A 19,671-nucleotide genomic window follows, 5' to 3' on the forward strand; every position below is an offset into this window, starting at 1 on the left:
AATCTGCGGGTGGTGGCAATGGACACACAGTCACGCGGATGTTCACCCACTGCTGAACTGTATGCCTGGAGCTAGTCAGGATGGTAAACTAGACAGTCTATCTATTTTACCATGGTTTTCAAAACCCACCGAAGGTACATCTGTCCATTTTCAGGAAAGGGTTAGCCCTTCGTGACTTGGTTTTGGAATTCTGGGTATTCCACTCTAGCTAACTGTTTTCTTTTAGCCAAAAAGAGCCTTCATTCCTTTTAAAAAAATGTCTTATGCTTTCTTGCCAGATAGGTGCCTTTGGAGCAGGTGCTTCCTGGGCTGGAATATTCTGACCCTTCTGAGCTTGTGGAGGAGTCCCTGCCTTCTGGGCAGGGGCCTTCTGGGCAGGGGCCTTCTTGCCTGTCCCCATTGCCCCATCGGTTGGTAGTTTAGCTTCAGCTGCTGCTGCTCCTATAGCCAACTGTTGCTATAGCCATAAAGGCAACTGACATTTTTTTAGTGGGGAGCAGGGGGGTCCAGGAAAGCTCCCAGCATAGGCTCTTTTCGATGCTTCTTAACTTCGTTCTTGATTTTTCCGTTCCTCATTTTCTTTTCTCGCATGACTCTGAAACAAACAAAATCCATCATCTTGACTTTCCTTTCTCTTGGTCCTTCTTGTGGTTGTCCATTTTGCATTGACAGCTACCTTCTCCCAAGCTTTTCTTGCATGCTTCTGAGAAGGGGTGGGCACTGTGTGGGAACTTGGAAAGGAAGTCAGTAAGTGGCGTGCATGTGAAAGGGATGGCGTGTTCCCTTACCCCACCAAAGCCACGTTCTGACCCACAACACTTAGATTCATGGCCAGTTTTCCACCATGAAGCCCAGAGAAGACATAGGCCACTGAGCCAAACTCCACAAAAAAACAAAAACAAAACAAAACAACAACAACAACAACAACAACAACAAACCCTGAATGTCCTATCAGTGATGAGGAGGATTGATTCATTTGAGAATTGAATCAATTCTCAATTGGTTCAATTGAGACAGAGTCTCCCTTTGTAGCCCAGGCTACCCTGAAACTTACTATAGAGCTTAGGGTTTGCCTTAGTCCCTCAATAATCCTCTTGCCTTAGCTTCACAAACGTTGGGCATCAGCCACCGTACCCATCTCTGGCTGTGTTTCAAGTGACAAAATCCCAGTGGGTAGGGAATGAGGTACAGAGATCGCCCATAAGCTCTGCTCCCTCCGGAGGGCTCTCGACTGCCTTTGTGGCTTCCGTGTGGGCAAGAGGAGTTCAGAATGTTTCCTGAGCATAGACTCTAAGCCTTACCATGCTGCACACCTTGGAGTCGGAAGCAGGGTCTGAACATACAGAGTGATCGGTTCATTTTCCTTCAACTAAAACAAATGCTTTAAAAAACTGCACAGCAGACTTCTCGGGAAATAGTACCACTGAGGAGTTTTAACTGCAGTGTTAAAGGTTATAAAAAGACTTAGGTTGGGCTTGATGGCTCATGTCTGTCATCTCAGGACTTGGGAGTCAGGGGCACCAGGGCTACACTGTGATGTCTTTTTCTAAAAAACAAACAAACAAACAAACACCCCCCCCCAAAAAAAAAAACCCAAGACCCAAACTTTAAAGGCAAAGTTCTCTCCACAGTGGTAAAGTTTGCCTCGGCAAGGAGGCCAGAGCAGGACAGAATCGGTGGAACCTTCTCAGTGGAGGACCCTTCTCAGTTCACAGTAAAGACTGGCATGTGGAAACATCTGTTGGCACCTCTAGGAGACACCTGCCGGCCCTTCCTGGGCAGGGTTGGTTTCTTTCTGAAGTTGGTTCCCAGAAATCTCATGAGAAACACCCCTCCTCTGCCCCTCAGAGGGTTTTAGAGCCTTTAAAGACTTGGGTGGCCCGGGACAGCTGGCTGAGAGCCTGGCTGTGTCTCACTGCTTCTCCAAGTCGGTGACAGACCCCGGTTTGCTTGGACTCTGTAGGGTCAGGTAGAGAGCACGCCCCCATCCCCACCCCCACCGCTGTCCTGGGGTTCTGCTGGACATCAGTCTGAGGCCACCACTACTGTATGAGATCCTCTGTTTCCCGGTGAGGGGAGCCCTCTGCCCAGGCTCAACCTACAGGGCCCAAGAGGATGAACGACAACTCTTCTTCCCATGGGTGCTTCGAGCCTTCCCGGAGCAAGCACCTCCTCCCGTGGAAACCCGCTCTCGGCTCCTGTTCCGCTGTTGCCCACAGGATGGCAGCCCGAGCGCTGGAGGAGAGCGAGAGTGTCGGTTAATTTCACAGAAAATTAGAGCCAGTAATGCTGTTTCCAATTTGAAAACAGAAGTCTGAGGTTGTCTCCAGAGACGACTTGTCTTCACCATCCCGACTGCCACAGGAAAAAGAAAGTGTGGCTGACAGCGGGCGGCCCCGGGGCTGGCGTGGCCTTGAGCTTTTGCTGGCTCGTCAACATTCGGAGTCTGTAGGGCCCTGCCTCGGGAGCCTGGACCCACATTGTCCAAATTCATATCTAGGAGGCAGGCCCTTCCTGAAGATGTCTCTGGCATTCTGCCTCAGCTACCGACTGCTGCCTCCTGCCCCGATGACGTCTTACCGTCTCAGCTCCTGTTGGCTGGAGGTTGTGGGCTGGGGGCTCCCTCTGATGTGCAGCACAAGTTTGGGACAAGCCTCCAACAGCTGCTTGCTACCCTGTTCCTGAAGGGGAACAATGGACTCCATCATGGTCACCTTCATCCCCAACAGCACCCCGAGTGGTGCTTTAAGTCCAGGCTTTCACATTTTAAAGACCAAGAGTGGTATCCACAGTCCCCAGGCCATTGAAAGCAGGGCTCTCTGGGGACTGAGTGTACACCACCCAGTAGGTAGCACTTCTGAGTCTCTACCAGTGGCTGGGGACAGGGAACAGAGTCAGCTTCTTTAGGAGCACAGGCTGCCACTGCCTGGGAGCACTGTCCAGTGTCCTGTCCCCAACAGGAACTAAACCTGTTGAATTTCATCAAAGTGACTTCTGAGGTGGTGAGGGGCCTTAATGCCACATTCTTAACCATACAAAGCTCGGGACTCTGCGTAGTGTAGAACTGAGAGACTTGGCCTTTTGGGCTGTGGGCTTGCTCTTCAGAACTACCAGGGTTCGTGTTGGTACATCTGGGCTCCAGGCTGTGAGACTGATTGGGTGCCTCACGGGGTGGCCCAGTGACGTCCATTAGCTTTAGAAGCCACAGGCAGAGGAGTATTCCAAACTTGCTGTTAGACAAGAGGCATTGTGGGTATCCTTAGTCTGTGCTGGGGGTGAGGAAGGAGCACCCTTTAGCAGAAGGAGGCCCCAGAGATGCTTGGCTGCCCAGATGCAACTCTGCTGGTCAGGGAGGAAACGGCCCTGCTGTGGGAGCAGATGGTAAATGGAGCCCTGTATGTGGCTCTGTCTTCTGACCCTGACACCATAGGACACTTGGGACATCTGTCCTCCCTGGGAGAGGAAGTGGTCACACAGGCAATGAGTTTAGGTCACAGTGGTTTCTCTTCCCTTCACGGGGCCATCTTCTAACTCTACAAAGCAGAAGAGACCTTTTTTTTTTTTTTTTCAAAAAATTTATCTATTTTACACCCCAGTCACAGTTTCCCGCTCCTCTCCTTCCAGTTCCTCCCCCTCCCCCCCCGCCCTCCCCCTCCCCCTGTACTCCCCGGTTCCAGTCCCCCTCCCCCCAGTACACTCCTCCTCTGTTTCTGTTTAGGAAAGGGCAGGTCTCCCATGGGTATCAACCAAACATGGCATATCAAGTTGCAGTAAGACTAAGCACCTCCCCATGTTAAGGCTGGGCAAGGTGACCCAGTATGAGGAGTAGGGTCCCAAAAGCCAGTAAAAGAGTTGGAGACGGCCCCTGTCCCCACTGTTAGGAGTCCCACAAGAGAAGCAAGCTACACCACTGTAACACATATGCAGAGTGCCTAGGTCAGTCCCAGGCAGGCTGCTTGGTTGTCGGTTCAGTCTCTGTGAGCCCCTATGAACCCAGGTTAGTTGATTCTGTGAGTTTTCTTGTGGTGACCTTGACCCCTCTGGCTCCTACAATCCTTTCTCCCTGTTCTTCTGCAGGATTCCCTGAAGACCGTCTAATGTTTGGCTGCATCTGTTTCTATCAGTTGCTGGATGAAGCCTCTCTGATGACAACTGAGCTAGGCATCGATCTATGTGTATAGCTGAATGTCTTAGGCATCATTACATTGACATTTTTTCCTCCAGTCATATTTGGTTCTGTCCTAGGTCTCTGGGTCATCCAGCCTGTGAGTCCTGGTGCTCCAGGCAGTGTCAGGGACGGACTTACTCTGCTGGCATGGGTTTTCGGCTACACCAGTCATTAGTTGGCCACTCCTTCAATCTCTAGGACACCCTTACCCCAGCACATCCTGTAGGCAGGACAGACTGTAGGTCAAAGGTTATGTGGCTGGGTTGGTGTCCCATTCCCTCCACTGGAAGTCTTGCCTGGTCGCAGGAGATGGCCAGTTCAGGCTATATATCTGCTATTGCTAGGAGTCTTAGCCAGGATCATCCTTGTATATTCCTGGGAAATTCCCTTGTACTAGGTTTTTACCTGACCCTGAAATGCCCCCCACTTTCCAGTAGTCTCTTTCAGTATTCTCTCCCTATACCCCCACCCAACCTGATTGCTCCTGTTCCCATCCCCACCCATCTGCAGTCCACTCACAAAATCTCTTGTATTTCTCCTTTCTAGGGAGATCTGGGCATTCCCCCCCATGAACCCTCCTTGTTACCTAGTTTCTCTGGGTCTGTGGACTGTAGCATAATTATTCTTTATTTTACGTCTAATATCCACTTATAAGTGAATACATACCATGTTTGTCTTTCTTGGTCTGGGCTACCTCACTCAGGATGATTTTTTCTCCCATCCATTTGCTTCAAATTTCCTGGTATCCTTGTTTTTAATAGCTGAATAATACTCCATTGTGTAAATGTACCACATTTTTTTTTTTTTAATCCATTCCTCAGTTGAGGGGCATTTAGGCTGTTTCCAGGTTCTGGCTATTACAAATAAAGCTGCTGTGAACATAGTTGAGCAAGTGTCCTTGTGGTATGATTGAGCATCTTTTGGGTATATGCCCAAGAGTTGTATAGCTGGGTACTGAGGTAGATTGATTCCGAGTTTTCTGAGAAACTATTATTCTGATTTCCAAAGTGGCTGTACAAGATCGAACTCCCGCCAGCAATGGAGGAGTGTTCCCCTTGCTCCACATCCTCTCCAGCATGAGCCGTTGCTTGTAGTTTTGATCTTAGCCATTCTGACAGGTGTAAGATGGAATCTCAGAGTCATTTTGATTTGCATTTCTCTGATGGCTAAGGATGTTGAACATCTCCTTAAGTGTTTCTTGGCCATTTGAGATTCTTCTGTTGAGAATTCTCTGCTTAGATGCATACCCCATTTTTCAAATGGATTATTTAGTTTGCTAATGTCTAGTTTCTTGAGTTCTTTATATATTTTGGAAATCAGTCCTCTGTCAGATATGGGGTTGGTAAAGATCTTTTCCCATTCTGAAGGCTGCTGTTTTGTCTTATTGATGGTATCCTTTGCCTTACACAAGCTTTTCAGTTTCATGACGTCCCATTTGTTAAGTGTTGATCTTAGTGGTCTGCAGTATGGGTGTCTTGTTCAGGACATTGTCTCTTGTGCCAATGCACTCAAGGCTACTTCCTGCTTTCTCATCTATCAGGTTCAGTGTAACTGGATTAATGTTGAGGTCTTTGATCCACTTGGACTTGAGATTTGTGCAGGGTGATAGATATGGATCTATTTGCATTAGAAGAGGCCATTTCTAAAGGCACCATGTGAGTAGAGGAAACTCAAAGGCCCACAGTCTCACTCTCTCAGGGTCCAGCCTTTGCGTGGGACTTGGCCTGGGGCTGGGGACAAGAAGCTCAGTTCACAGATGACTGCCTTTCGAAGACTGTCATCATAGAGTAGTCTGTCCAGTTTTGGGGGGTAAGGATAATTATACCCCAATTAAAAGGGAAAAGATAACAACATGGTAAGCTGTGGGATGTATCAGGGCAGGTGGCAGAGAATCCAGCTCACTGCAGGAGACTTGAAAGGGGCCACCTCTAAGTGGAGGGATGAGTGGGTGGAAATAAGTGTGGCAGGGCACCCTAGGCGTGTGGTGGGGACTCTGGGCATGATGACAGGCTTGGAGTAATTTATAGGATGGATGAAGAGAGGGTATATTGAGCAGAGGAAGAGGGTCTGACCTCTCATCATCCTTCCGCTAATGAGCTCTGTCATCCAGCAGTGGGAGGTCTTGGCTAAGGAGGCACTGGGCTGAGGAGTGCATAGTCCTGGTTTGGTATCTGTGAGCTGTCCATGGGCAAGTGTTAAGGGATAGCAGGGTGGATCAGGCAGGGATACCAGGGCAGGAGTCCCAGCACCACAGGCTAGGGAGGAGCCCTGGCTCTGTTGAGCTGGACTCAGCACTGTCAGGGCTCAGTTTATGAATGATGGCCTTGGAAGCAGCTTTTGCTTGGGGCCTGGGAATTCACGCTACCACATGAATGTCCCAGTTGCACATAATTTTGAATTAGAATTACAACAGGTATTTTTATTTTCCATGAAAAACCTTTTTAGTAAAAATAAGTTTCTTAGTTTGGCTGTCCTATTGATTATAATGCTCATTTGGGCCTATAAATATTAAATGGGGTGGCAGAAAAGAAAACAATCGATTTTACTCACAAAATGGTAGGTCTGCTGTTCATCTGCTTATGCTACACGAGAAATGATAATCCTGACCCTACAGAGTGGGTCTCCTTCCCCTCAACATCTAGAGATCTAGAGATGAGAAAGCTGAGCTTGGTGTGTGTGTGTGTGTGTGTGTGTGTGTGTGTGTGTGTGTGACATGGTATGGAGGCCACCGGCCACCACAATTCCTCACTGGCAGGATCAGAAGGGAAAGCCACTGTAACACACAGATCCCAAGACCAGAGTGCCCTCAGAGACCAGAAGCGGCACAAGGGCTGCTGGGTACTCATCTATTCTTTGGTGATTTCACCTATCCTAGGGGTTCATACCTGTTTCTCAGGAATCCACTTATTTCCTAGGGATCCATTTATTTCCTTGGGACCAGTCTTTTTGCTGGAGATCCCCTAGGGATCCTGCCTATTCCCCAGAGATCCACCTCTCAAGGGCTGAGAATCTTAACATGCTAAGCCTGAAATACAAGCTGCCGCGGGGCTTAGAGTCCCCATTCCCTGGGGACCCACCATCCCCCAGGGAATAGTGACCTGACTATTGCTTCATTGTTCATCCCTGCATTGACTCCTCCCTGCCCCTTGAGTGACAATAAAGCAAATGACAAGTTCTCAGTCACCCTTTCCTGGGTAGAGTGTGGGTCCTTACTCACCAGGACACTGAGATGTTGAGGTTAGTGTCTGTCTCCCCAGCCCATGGTCTAGATGTTGAGCTATCCTGTTCTGTAGACTCAGTTTCCTTGACAGAGCAGACTATGGGATTTTTATCATGCTGACCCCCAGAATGACCACTGATAGGGGAAGATGGGGGGTCTCAGCATCACCCAAACCTAATTACCAACATGAAGCGTGATATTAATTAGTCTTATTAAATAAAATCCTGGAGTCAGATGTTAGGGTGAAAGCTGAAAGGTTAGAGAAGCAGGGCAGCAGCCACTCGAGAGTTCTTACTTCTACGACTCCTCAGGCCAAATGGGGTACCAAGATCCTGTCTCCCCACCTTATATTCCTGTCTCCACCTCCCTAGTGTTGTGATTAAAGGTGTGCACTACCGCTGCCCAGCTCTGTTTCTCTATTAGACTGGTTCGATTCTGTGTAGCCCAGGGTGGCCTTGAACTCTTGATCTTCCTGCTTCCTCCTCCCAAGTGCTGGGATTAAAGGTGGGTGCCACCACTGCCTGGCCTCTATGGTTATCAAGTGGCTGGCTCTGCACTCTGATCTCCAGGTAGGGTTTATTTGTCAGAACACAAACAAAATACCACACAACTCTACACTAAACCTTTTATTGAGCCTAAAGTTGCTACAACAGAGTAAGTATAAATAAATGCTTTACCACACCCCTCAGGGCACAGTCCCTCATGCAAATGAAGGACTGTGTTTGCACCAACCACAAGCCTTTGTTGGGTCATTACAGAAAAGTGCCCCTCCTGGCCAAGGGTTGGGGGGTGTGGTAGGGAATGGTGGTCTAGAGTTTTCTGAGACCCATCTTGCTTGGAGTGCTGTTTCCAAGGCTAGTGTGGTGGACTTTCTGGAGCTGTCTTCAGCAGAGGGAACAGTGGTCCCCTGCAACTGCAGGAGTGACCTCAGAGGGTGACAATAGAGTGGTGGCTTTCAACCTTCCTAAGGCTGTGGTCTTTAATATAGCTCCTCACGTTGTGGTGACCCCTAGCCATAAAATTATTTTCGCTGCTACTTCATAACTGTAATCTTGCTACTGTTATGAATCATAATGCAAATATCTGATATGCAGGATGTCTGATATATGACCTTTGTGACAGGGTCTTTTTGTCCCCAAAAGGTCATGATCCACAGGTTGAGAACCACTGCTATATTGTGTCCAAAGCAGTCTGAGTGTCACAAGGGAAAGCTGGCTGGTAGTCGTAGGATGTGCTTGGATGACAGCTTCCCAATCGTGGCTGCCAGGCATCAGGGAAGGGGCTGTTGAAGAATCAGCTCTTGATAGTGTCGTCATTCCCAGAAAGCGCTGAGAAGGCATTTACAAAGGAAGACAGCCCACTGGCGTGAGCAGCGCTTCCACTATATTAAAAGTGCTCTGATAACGAGTACTCCCAGTACTCCAGAAAGGGGTATGTCCCTCCAATCTGCCTCCTAACACTCTCCTCTGCCATCGGGGTCTACCTGATAGACGACCAACAGTTTGATGACAAGTGACTTTTTTTTTCTTTCTGTTTTTGCCTTTTCCAGATCCATGTTAAAAACCACATGGTCTTCAGTAAGTAATTGTTGAGGGACTGGTTGATTAAGGATGAGCGGAGTGAGAAGGAACACATACTACCTTCCTATAATTGAGTTCTTACAGGAACAAAACCTGTTTGAAACACAGGGAGAGGTGATATTCCACAATGGCATTTGAGGAGACCTACCATTTTCTCAAGGGGGGTGCCCATGCTGTTGGTTTCTGGATGCCTTGTTGGAATGCAGTCTGAAATCCCTTCCCTGGAGGTGCTGGGTAGCTCGGGTGGGTGCATGTTTGCCCCGTGCGGAAGCTGGGGTCCATCTACGCATCTTGTGATGTCCACTGGTGTGAAGGTCATGCTGGCAAAGGGCAGGTCACTCAGCATTTTGAGAGAAACCGTCTCACCTGAGACTCTTCAGGCTCTGGGTGGATTCTGACCCCGACAGTCTGACTTCAGCATCCACACACTCACCCTCACAAACACACACAGCTTCACAATCACACTGTTGGAAGGGCATGTATAAAATGTCAACGTGCTACATTTCAACGGATAGCACCTAGTGTTTCTTTCTCCTGTTTTTCGTGTGCTTTCCACAATCTGGATTATATACCTGGCTTATTTTTCTGAGGAAGTGAAAAGGTGTTTTAATGGGAGCTGGCGTGACATGCTCATGGTTGGCTCTGCAGAGCCTTCGGCTGGGTGTCTTCCCACCACCAGAGCCACACCAGCACACGTTTTAGGTGGCCTTGATTCTCTGAGTCAGCTCTGAGGTAAAAATAGTCTCTGGCCACGGCAGGGTTTCCTGAGAGCAAAGGAGCAGACCTGATGGAAGACACCGCAGCTCTCAGCCATCAGACCAGACCAGTGGCCAGCATGCCACATCCGATGCCCTGCAGGTACCAGCCCCTTTAAGAACTGAGAACGTGGGCTGCCCAGAGCTTACAGGGCACCCACAAGGGGATGTGGGTTGTAGTCAGCTCATTCCCAAGCCTGCAACAGGTTGTCCTATTAAGAAAATGACTTCTTGACTTTTGTACTAAGTTTTTAAGGTCACAGACACTCAAGGAACCCTTTTCTTCTTCTCCTAATAATTTTAACTTAGTGTTCTCTGATGTGAAAGGTAACAACTGGAGGCTTTGCCTGTGGCTTGGAAAGGGAAGCTTACTCATGGAATGGCTCAGTTAGGTGCTCCCTGGAACAGGGACTCCAATGCCCTGAGCACACCGCTCATGGTACATATGCACGATAGTACACAAGCACAGGTGTAGAGGGGCCCCACAGGCATGTTCACACTCACACCGTGCACCCATCCACTGCGTGTGACTGACTGTTCTCAGTCCCAGTGAGTGTACTAGGCACAGATTGCTCCAAAGCATCACAAACAGCAAACATGACTGTGTCTTGACTCAGTTCCCAGTTTCCCTGAGGGAAGGGTGAGTCACAGCTAGAACAGGGAGGCAGAGTCTCAGACTCTCAGTGCTCCCAGGGTTAAACCCACACTGTTTCTATGACTCCTTTTATTTCCTGTTGGCTTAAAGCACCTGCTCTCGTATCTTGTAGCAGGAATCTTAAAAGTTCTTATTAATAAAATCAAACCCGAGGTCAATTATTGGGGTCCATGCTGGTAGATCAGAGAGACAGAACAAGCCACAGCTATCTCACCTTGCCAATTCCTCAGCTGGTCCTGTTTCCTCAGACTAGAAGCTTCTGTGTCCTCATCCCAATGGTTCTCAGCTGAACTGCTGCTAGAAGCCTGAATGCTTAACCAGCCAAATGCTTCTAGTTTCTGGTCCTCACGCCTTATATATCTTTCTGTTTTCTACCACCACTCCCTGGGATTAAAGGCTGGCTTTCTGGGATTAAAGGCGTGTGTCACCATGCTTGGCTATTTCCAATGTGGCCTTGAACTCACAGAGATCCAGAGGGATTTCTATCTCTGGAATGCTAGGATTAAAGGTGTGAGTGCCACCATTTTCTAGCCTTTGTATCTAGTGGCTGTCTGTTCTCTGACCCCAGATAAATTTATTAGAATACACAATATTTTGGGGAACACAATACCACCACAATATCTTACATTGGGAAACTGAGGTTCTGCTCCACGAATGTTGTGTGATTTGAAGGAAGTGGTAGCTCCAGGTGTATACAAGCCTTAAACCTCAGTTTGGATTGTGCTGAAATGGCTGGTGCCCTGGGCACAATGAGGTTGAGATGAGGATTCACCTCCACTTTTCTTCCTGCCCACAATGCCACTGGTGGATGGCCATCTGGTTTTATGTGCAGACCTCTTGGCATTATAAACTTCGTCCTTTAGACCTCTTGATGATAAGGAGGTGTCCCCCGAAAAGGCTTGGTGATCCCACGAAGTCCACATGGTGCTTTTTCTAAACCACGTCTGTGGCTGAGCAGGACTTGAAACCAAGGTTACGTTTGCACAAGGAAGACAGGACCTCCCATTCCGGGGGGCTGTGAGAAAGCAGGGGGACAATCACAGTTTCCACGAAGGCCCCACAACTGGCATGGGAAACAAGTCACTGTTACCTGTACTGGGCACTGCCAGTGCCTCTGAGGCTCCAGGGACACACCCTTATCTTGGGCCCACACCCTCTGTAGGGACAGGCCCTCATCAGGGCCATATTGGATGTTGTGATTAGTTTTTATTATGGAACGTTCTGCAAACAGCAGCCTCAGCTCTTATCCTTTAGGACATTCTTCCTGCGTCTACCCTGTTTTGTTTTTAACATCTGGGGTCTCTAATGATTGGCCATAAAGCCAAATGCTGTGGCCTCAGCTGCTCTGGAGGCTGAGATAGATGGATTTCAAGTTCAAGACCAGCTTGGGCAATACAAACAAAAATAACCCAATCACTGGCTGTATTGTAAGGTGAATGTCATGTATTTCTTCCCCTGATTGAAGAGAAAAGGCCAAATCCTTCCTGCTCTCCCTGCTCCGACTGCATCCTCTCTGTTACAGATACATAAACAATAAATACTGAGCAAACAGAATGGCGCTTCCTTCTCTGGGGATGAACATTTCTATTTCCCCACTCACATTACTCTCTGCACAGGCACAAATGGACTCCAAGGTCCCAAAACCCCCATGTCTGGTCTTACATGTCCTGCCAGTTTCTTCTCCCCAAAGATTCCCCCCATTATGACTTGACCCCCCTCCGCCCCCCCTCCCCCCCCATCTCAAATCCCAATACTCCATCTCCCCAGTGCCTCCACTGTCCTCCACCCTGTGACTCCCGATGCTTCAGCCTGCTTTGTCTCATGACTGCAGTGCAGGAACTTGGACTCTCCGGGTGTGGCTCAAGCATCTTCTCTCCTGGTTTTCTCCACGAGATGCAGACATATGGACTGTCCTACCCCACAGGGAACTAGATAGATGGTTTGGATAGGTAGATGTGTCTGGGTTGTGAGGTCATACCACATCTGCTAGTTTCCAAGAATGCTCTGCAGATGTTAGAAGCCACTGTGTGTCTCACTGTCTCTGGAGACCTGCAGGTTTCTATCCTTCTAATGAGGTATGGAATGAGTAAGTGGTCTTCATTCATAGTGGACCCCACGAGATCTTCCTGCCAAGGGACGAGTCCTTTGGTTCCACCAAACCTCTCTTGACTTCGCAGTTGGTGGTTTCTTTTTTCCATCTTTGGGCCTCTTCTGGAACCATCCCCAGCCCCTCAAGACTTCTCTCCTATTGATCTTGGTGTCTTTCCCCAGCTCTTCCTTTGTGTGCCAGCTCTTGTGGACTTTTCCCATCATCGCTTTGGCTTTCAGGGACTTCTGGTGTTTGTTTTGTGTGCTCCGATGAGAGCACAGCATTTTCTCCATACTTCATGGTTGTGGTGCCCATCCAGGCAACGAGGTTAAGGTTTCTTCCCACACCTCCTGCTTCTTTCAGTTGCTTCCAGTGTCCACGTTTCACATCTGGTTGTATTTGTATTCCCTCTGCTCAGGTGTTGTCTGTATTTCAGGACTCCGTTTAGACTGGCCAGCTTCCTTGACAAAGTTGGATTTGTTTGAATGTCTGTCCCAGCTGGCTTAGAGGTGATGTCTTGGTGTTTGCAGGGGGCAGAGAGTCCAGGCTCCAGGACTGGGGAGCAGCCTGGTCACCTGGTCCTGATGGCATCTTCTCAGCTCGCAGGCATCTCACCCCTGCCAAAGGCTTCCGGGACTCTGGGTCTCTGGGCATGTAGGAGGCATCTTCTGATTCTCCACTGTCTTATTAGTTACTTTCTCAGCTCTGTGGACGTGAGCTTCTGAGCTTTCCTCTTTTTTTCCTGTTTGTGCTGTTTTGTTTAAGAAAATCCCTGTACTATGGTTGAGTTTTAGGAGAAAACAAAATAGACTCTCCCTCTCTCGCTGTTTTTATACAGTTGTTAGCTCTAACAATATTTTAAAACTACAGTATTTGGGCCAGCAAGACAGCACAGTGTATAAAGTCACTTGCTGACAAACAAGATAACTGGAATTCAATCTCCAGGAACTACATGGTGGAAGGAGAGACTCACCTCCCGAAGTTGTCCTCTGGGCCCATCCCATGCCACACCAACCTCTTCACCCAGCCAGATAAACCGACACACTCTAGACCTGGAAAGGAGTTACAGCCTCCATTCTAGCACACTCCCCTCTGTCCCCCAGACTTCATTTCACTTAAGCCATTTCCAACCTTTATGCCTGGCCTGCCTGCCCATCCTCTCTTCATCTCAGCCTGCTCTAGCCACATCAGACACAGGATTAACTAAAGAAGTCCACATGATCAGATCTCACCACAAAAACACAAACAACGTGAAAGACCAAGCCAGTATCTTCTCTCCGGCACCTACCAGTCCTGTGGGAATGCTTGTCAATGAGAATTATCTAGCCGAACCCCAGGACCCAGACTTTAAAAGAGTAATCACAGACTTCACCAAAGAATTCGAGGAGTGTAAAGGAGCTGTAAAGAACCGACTCAAGGAAATGAAGGAGAAAAGATTAAGGGGAATAAGCAACTGAGAGCTGCTCAGGAAAACACAAATCCAGGTCTGATGGAAACGATGGAGACAGTACAGGACTCGAGAACAGAATTCGAGGCGGAGACGGAAACACCGAAGAAGATTTAAGCTGAAAGGAAGGTGGATTTGAACCATCCAATAACTCAACCAGAAAACTCAAAGGAACATGTAGAATGCATCAAACAGAAGATAAAATATCAAGGCTCAAAGATCAAGTAGAGTATTTAGGCCAAATAATCAAGGAATATGAAACACACACACACACACACACACACACACACACACACACACACACACACGGAACATACAGGAAATGAGGAACACTATGAAATTAAAGGCATAGATGAAGGAGAAGAATCTCAAGTCAATGGCATAGACTAGATATTCAACAACATCATTGAAGAAAACTTCCCCAAACAGAGGAAAGACACACACACATCCAGATACAAGCTGCACACAGAATGCTGAAATAGATGAGACCAGAAAAGAAAATCCCCACAGCATATCACAGTTAAAACACCGAGTATACAAAACAAAGACAGTGCATTGAAAGCTACAACAGAAAAAGCACAAGTTGCACATAAAAGAAAACCCATCAGAAGTTTCAGTGGAAACTTTGAAAGCCAGAAGTGCCAGAGCGATGCTCTCCAAGTCCTACAAACCATGATTGCCAACCTAGACTAATAGATGCAGCAAAAATGCCCACCATGCTTGAAGGAGAAAGAAAAAATATGTCCATGATATAAACAGTCTAAAAAATTTTATGTCCAACAAACTAAACATTAAGAAAATACAGAAGGCAATATTTTGGGCTGAAGAGAAGACTGAGCATAGGAAAGAGACTGTGGAAAGAGATATGAAGCCATAATAATTAAAACACAAAGTGCTACCAAGAACACAAATAATAACACCAAAAATCAACAACACAATGACTGCAATTAACATACACATTTCAATAATAACTTTAATTATTCTCAATTCTCCAACCAACAGGCAAAGGCTGACTTCAGGGATCAAGCAACAAAATCCATCTATCTGTTGCCCACAAGAAACACATCTTAACTTTAAAGACAGGCACTACTGTAGAGTAAAAGGATGGACAGAAGTATTCCAGTCAAATGACTCAGAAGCAAGGAGGTGTCACTGCCCTAACAGCTGGCAAAATAGGCTTCAACCTAAAACTAATCAGGAAAGATAAAGAGGGAAACTTCACCTTAATCAAGGGTGTTGTGGAATATTATTTTAAAGTGTGTTGCATTTTTTTTCTACTGCTTTTGTTAACAATTCAAAGACGTGTTTGATTAAATAAAATTAACCTTTGAGCAAGAGACTGAGTCAGCAAGTAGCTGACAGGAAATGGTAGGGAGGAACCATGTGTAGCAAGGTTTTTTTTTAAGTGGAGGCTGAGAGAAGGATGCTGGGTTTTTTGGAAGATGCCAGCAAAAGGAAGAAGGTTAGCTACTTGCTATTCAGCCTCTCTGAGAGAGCAGAATTCCATCTCAACCTTTGAGTACTGAGTTCTTTAGATTTAGATAGTTTCCTTAGTAGCTCTGAAAGAGTCAGTGCCTGAGGGAAAAGAATCCCCTCAGGCTGCAGCCCTTGTGGCCTAGCCTAACCCAGCATCGAAGTCCTAATCCACTGATTAGGACAGTGGATGCTTAAGGGGCAGCCGCTGTAGATAATAAAAAAACTGTTAACAACAAAGGGAACAGTTAATCACGAAGACATCACTATCCTAAATATATACATACACCAAGATCTGTAACACTCAAATTCGTAAAAATGTACGACTCGTTTTAAAGACACAGATTAACATCAACCCATTAATAATAGGTGATTTTTAGTACCCTGGGTATCTGGCCATCTACCAGCCTCCGTTCATGGTGATGTGCACACACCAGGCTGGTTGTGGTTTGGGCCTCCACAGCAGGTGAGAACTTTAGGCTTTTTTTTTTTAAAGTTAGCAGAACTTTAGGCTTTAAGGTAAGTAAAGGGCAGTCTTGCCCAGGGCTTCACAGGAATAACTACAGGTGTTAAAGCCTATTGAGATTTTCCTCAGGTGCAGAAAACTTTGATTAGATTCAGGTAAGGACACTGAGACTTGCATGGAGATATGCTCCTTTATTTGGAGCCAAAAGTAGGCCTTTGTGCTCTGAGGGTGTAGCTCATGGTGAGAGGGATCATGTTGGCAAATCAAAAACATGGCAGAACCTGGTGGGATGGTGCTCTCCTTTAGTCCCAGCACTTGGGAGGCAGAGGCAGGTGGATCTCTGTGAATTCAAGGACAGCCTGGTCTACAGAGTGAATTCCAGGACAGCCAAAGCTACACAGAGAAACCCTGTCTTGAAAAACAACAAAAACAAAAACAAAACAAAAAAGAAAACACGGCAGAGAAACAGTTGAGATCTCTGCTAGGTTGGGGCTTTTTGCACCTTCATCCACTCACCATCCTGCAAGAACAGCTGGGCAGCAGCCTGCAGCCTGCATCTCTCAGGTGACTGGCCTCCCTGGATGGGACAGAGAAGGAGGCTGCACCCAGGCCTCTTGCTTATCTGTATTGGCAGCTGTTCTCAAGGTCTGGGGCACACTTGTGGTAACAGTTACCTGTCCTGTGTCCGGTGGCCCTGATTTAACATTGGATGCCTGTTAGGAAGTTATGTTGTCTGTGCTGTTTAAGTTTCACCCTCTTGGTGGCCCCAGAAGGGCCATGTGAGCCTGTCCTGGTAGCTCCTGGTGTTACTGGACTTTCACTGGTGCCCCAGTCTCTTGAACTGCTAAGAGTCCCTTCCACTTTCTATGAGCCGGCCCTCCTTCTCTTAAGGATCGTGTAACCTCACAGAAGCCCCACTGGCCTGCTCTGCTGTCGTGAATCAGGCAGAAGAGAGATGTGAGGAAAGGCTGTGATTTCGGGTTCCGTTAGGAAGAGTGACAGCCGCTTATTTGGACATGACAAATGAGTGCCTCCGCTGGATGGTCACTGCACTTGCTCCCTTGCCAATCACGCATCTCTCAGGCAACCCCTCTGTTGCCTCCACATGGCCAGCTGAGCAAATGGACACAGCAACTGGCAGGCAGCTTCCCTAGGAGCAGGCCTGGGAACCTCAGAGACAGCCAGCTGCCACCTGCCTGTTAGGATCTCTAAACACAGGGCTTCTCTCAAGTGTGGACCCAGAAGTGGGTGGAAATCTCCAGACTCTGACAGCTGTGGCCATGGGACATGATAGGTTATACTTAGCTTTCAGATGGCAGCCTCCAACACAGGGTACATGGTGTGGGCACTGCTGGGGGTCTGCAGCAGCTACCTCTACTCCAGCTGTGGACAGAGGTGGTGGGGGACCGACTCAGCCCCTGAGGCGGTGCTGCATCTTTATGACTTTCTGTGAGCTGGAGCACAAGCAGAGAAGCCTCTGCTCCTGGAGTATGGGACAGCATCTGTCCCCAGACCTATACACAGGACCAGGCAGCCTGAAATGACTGTCTTGAGATGGGAGCAACCAGAATGTATGCCAACTTGCTAATTGATTTAAACCTGGATGAACTCCAGAAAAGATGAGAGATAGGTCCCATGGGACAGAATACACAAAATAGACAAAAAAACAAACAAAGCCCAATAAATTGTAACCAGAAGAAACAGAGTGGAAATGAGGTTCAAAACCAGAGGAAATGCGTAACAGGTGTTCATGGATGAAGCCGACTATTGTATGAAAGATGAGAGGCGGGGGACCCATCTGACCACGATATGGTCAGAAGAAGGACCCTGTTGCGTTCCTAGAGCAATGATTGTATGGGACTGCAGGCATTGTAGATTTGTCCCTAAGCTGCCCAGTTGAGGAAGAAGTTGAGCTGTGGTACCTGCATGCCACTGCTCTGGGTGTAGATTTCCTGGGACTCACTGTGCTGGCACCCAAGCCCATGTGGAGGGGCAAGACCCTTTTTGGGGAAGCCTAATGGTTACTGGAAGATTTAGCGTGGATTCTTCCCTGTGTTTTGTGATGTGGCTGCTGCAGACAGCGCCTGAAGCCAGTGGCAGTTACCTCTGGGCATATGGTGAGAACATTGAAGATACAGAGGAGCCATGTGACTACCCTGGGAATGAGCCTCCAAAATACTACTGCCCTTTGGAGATCTATGAATAATGAGCTGGTTCAGGAAGCCCTCTTACTCCAGATCTTTCTTGGCTGCTTGGCATGTGAATAATAGCATGAGCTTCTAAACAAACTTTCAAAATGTCCGCTGTGTTCCTTGCTGGAGAAGGTCCCCAAACTCCACCATGTGTGAGTGGGTGCACATTGTGTGGAGGCTGGAAGTTGACATCAAGTGTCTTCCTCAGTTTCTCTCCACCTTGATATTTGAGACAAGGTCTTTCACTGAACCTGGTGCTCTCCTGATTTTGGTTAGACTGGCTGGTCAGCAAGCCCCATGGATTCTCTAGTCTCTGCCTCCTTAGTGCAGGGATCATGGTCATGTGTTCCTTTGCTCAGCTTTTCAGCTGGGGGGGTCTGAATTCAGATCCTCATGCTTGCCTAGTAAGCGCTTTATTGATGGAGTCATCTCTCTAGTCTTAAAGTCCTTAGCAAATGTTACTTGAGTAACATCCTACACATTGTAGATGTAACATTATACACACTTTAAAGGTAACATCCTATACCTATAGATGTTTGATTTGGGGTTAACAGATTCCCCCTTCCTGTTTTTGTCTTGCTTTTCTTGCTATTTGTTAAAGAAAAATTGGCCCCGCCCCCAGTTCCAATGGGAAGGAAGAGCCCACTGCGGTGTTAATCACTGTCTGCCGGTATGGACAGTCAGAGTTCATGCTGTCACAGGGTGACTCGGGATTATTCATCGGCAGATTGGCTGGCCCTGTCACCAGCAGCAGGGCTCCTCTTTAGACACTGGCCTCACATCCCCGCACCTGCCTTGGTTCCCACAAGAACACGGAAGAGGAAACTTCTGTTCTTCCTTCGAAAGGGGAAGCTTGGCTGGATCCTGGGTGTTTTTAGAGAATCGATTGTTTCTTCTTTCCCAGAAATAGCTCTCTGCGGGTGAGACAGTCAGCGTTGCTCAGGGACTCTCACAACAGGAAAGTCCCAGTGCTCAGCCTGCAGATGAGGCCTGCAGTCTTAGCTCCCTCACAGGTAGGTACTGCCTGCCTCATGTAGTAGAGATGGACAGGCGAATGATGTTTTTATTACTGTGTAAATGTTCTCTTGAAAGAGAATTAAGCTATGAAAAGGCCCCAGTCTTATAAAACTGTATTTCTAGTGAAGGATTTATTGTCCTGAGGGTAGTCAACTCCATCCACAAAAATAAAAATAAAATAAAATAAAATAAATATGATAAAAATGGCAGCTGGTAGCAGCCATACCAGTAAGATTCTATAAACTAGGAAACCCACAGCATAGGCATGGCGGTGCCCCTTGAAGTCACCATTTAGTGCTTCATTCGGCCTAGGCAGGGTTTTCAAGGCTACATGAAACTGAACTGTAATTTCTGCATGTATCTAGCAGGGGCTACTATTAATTTAAACCAAAGTGTAGGGTCACATAACAATCGGGTTGACTATAGCTCACAGGTTCATGGGGATTAGGCTTCAAGGATAAATTGATCCCATAGCAACCCTGTGATCTTGTTTTTAATCTCTGTATCCTGAGACTGGTTCCACTAGTCACTACCTGGTGGTTTCTGACAGAAATTGGGTCATGAGCAGGAAAGTCCTGTACCGGAGGCCAGAGCTAAGAGGTGTCTTCC

The 19,671-nt window shown here is 47.6% G+C and overlaps 1 pseudogene; it reads right to left on the reverse strand.

Moving 5' to 3' along the window:
- Window positions 1-261: 261 nt before the first annotated feature.
- On the reverse strand, window positions 262-2,708 carry LOC119086225 (annotated as a pseudogene).
- Window positions 2,709-19,671: the final 16,963 nt, after the last annotated feature.

This window comes from Peromyscus leucopus, chromosome 19, assembly GCF_004664715.2.
Source record: "Peromyscus leucopus breed LL Stock chromosome 19, UCI_PerLeu_2.1, whole genome shotgun sequence".
Classification (NCBI taxonomy): Eukaryota; Metazoa; Chordata; class Mammalia; order Rodentia; family Cricetidae; genus Peromyscus; species Peromyscus leucopus.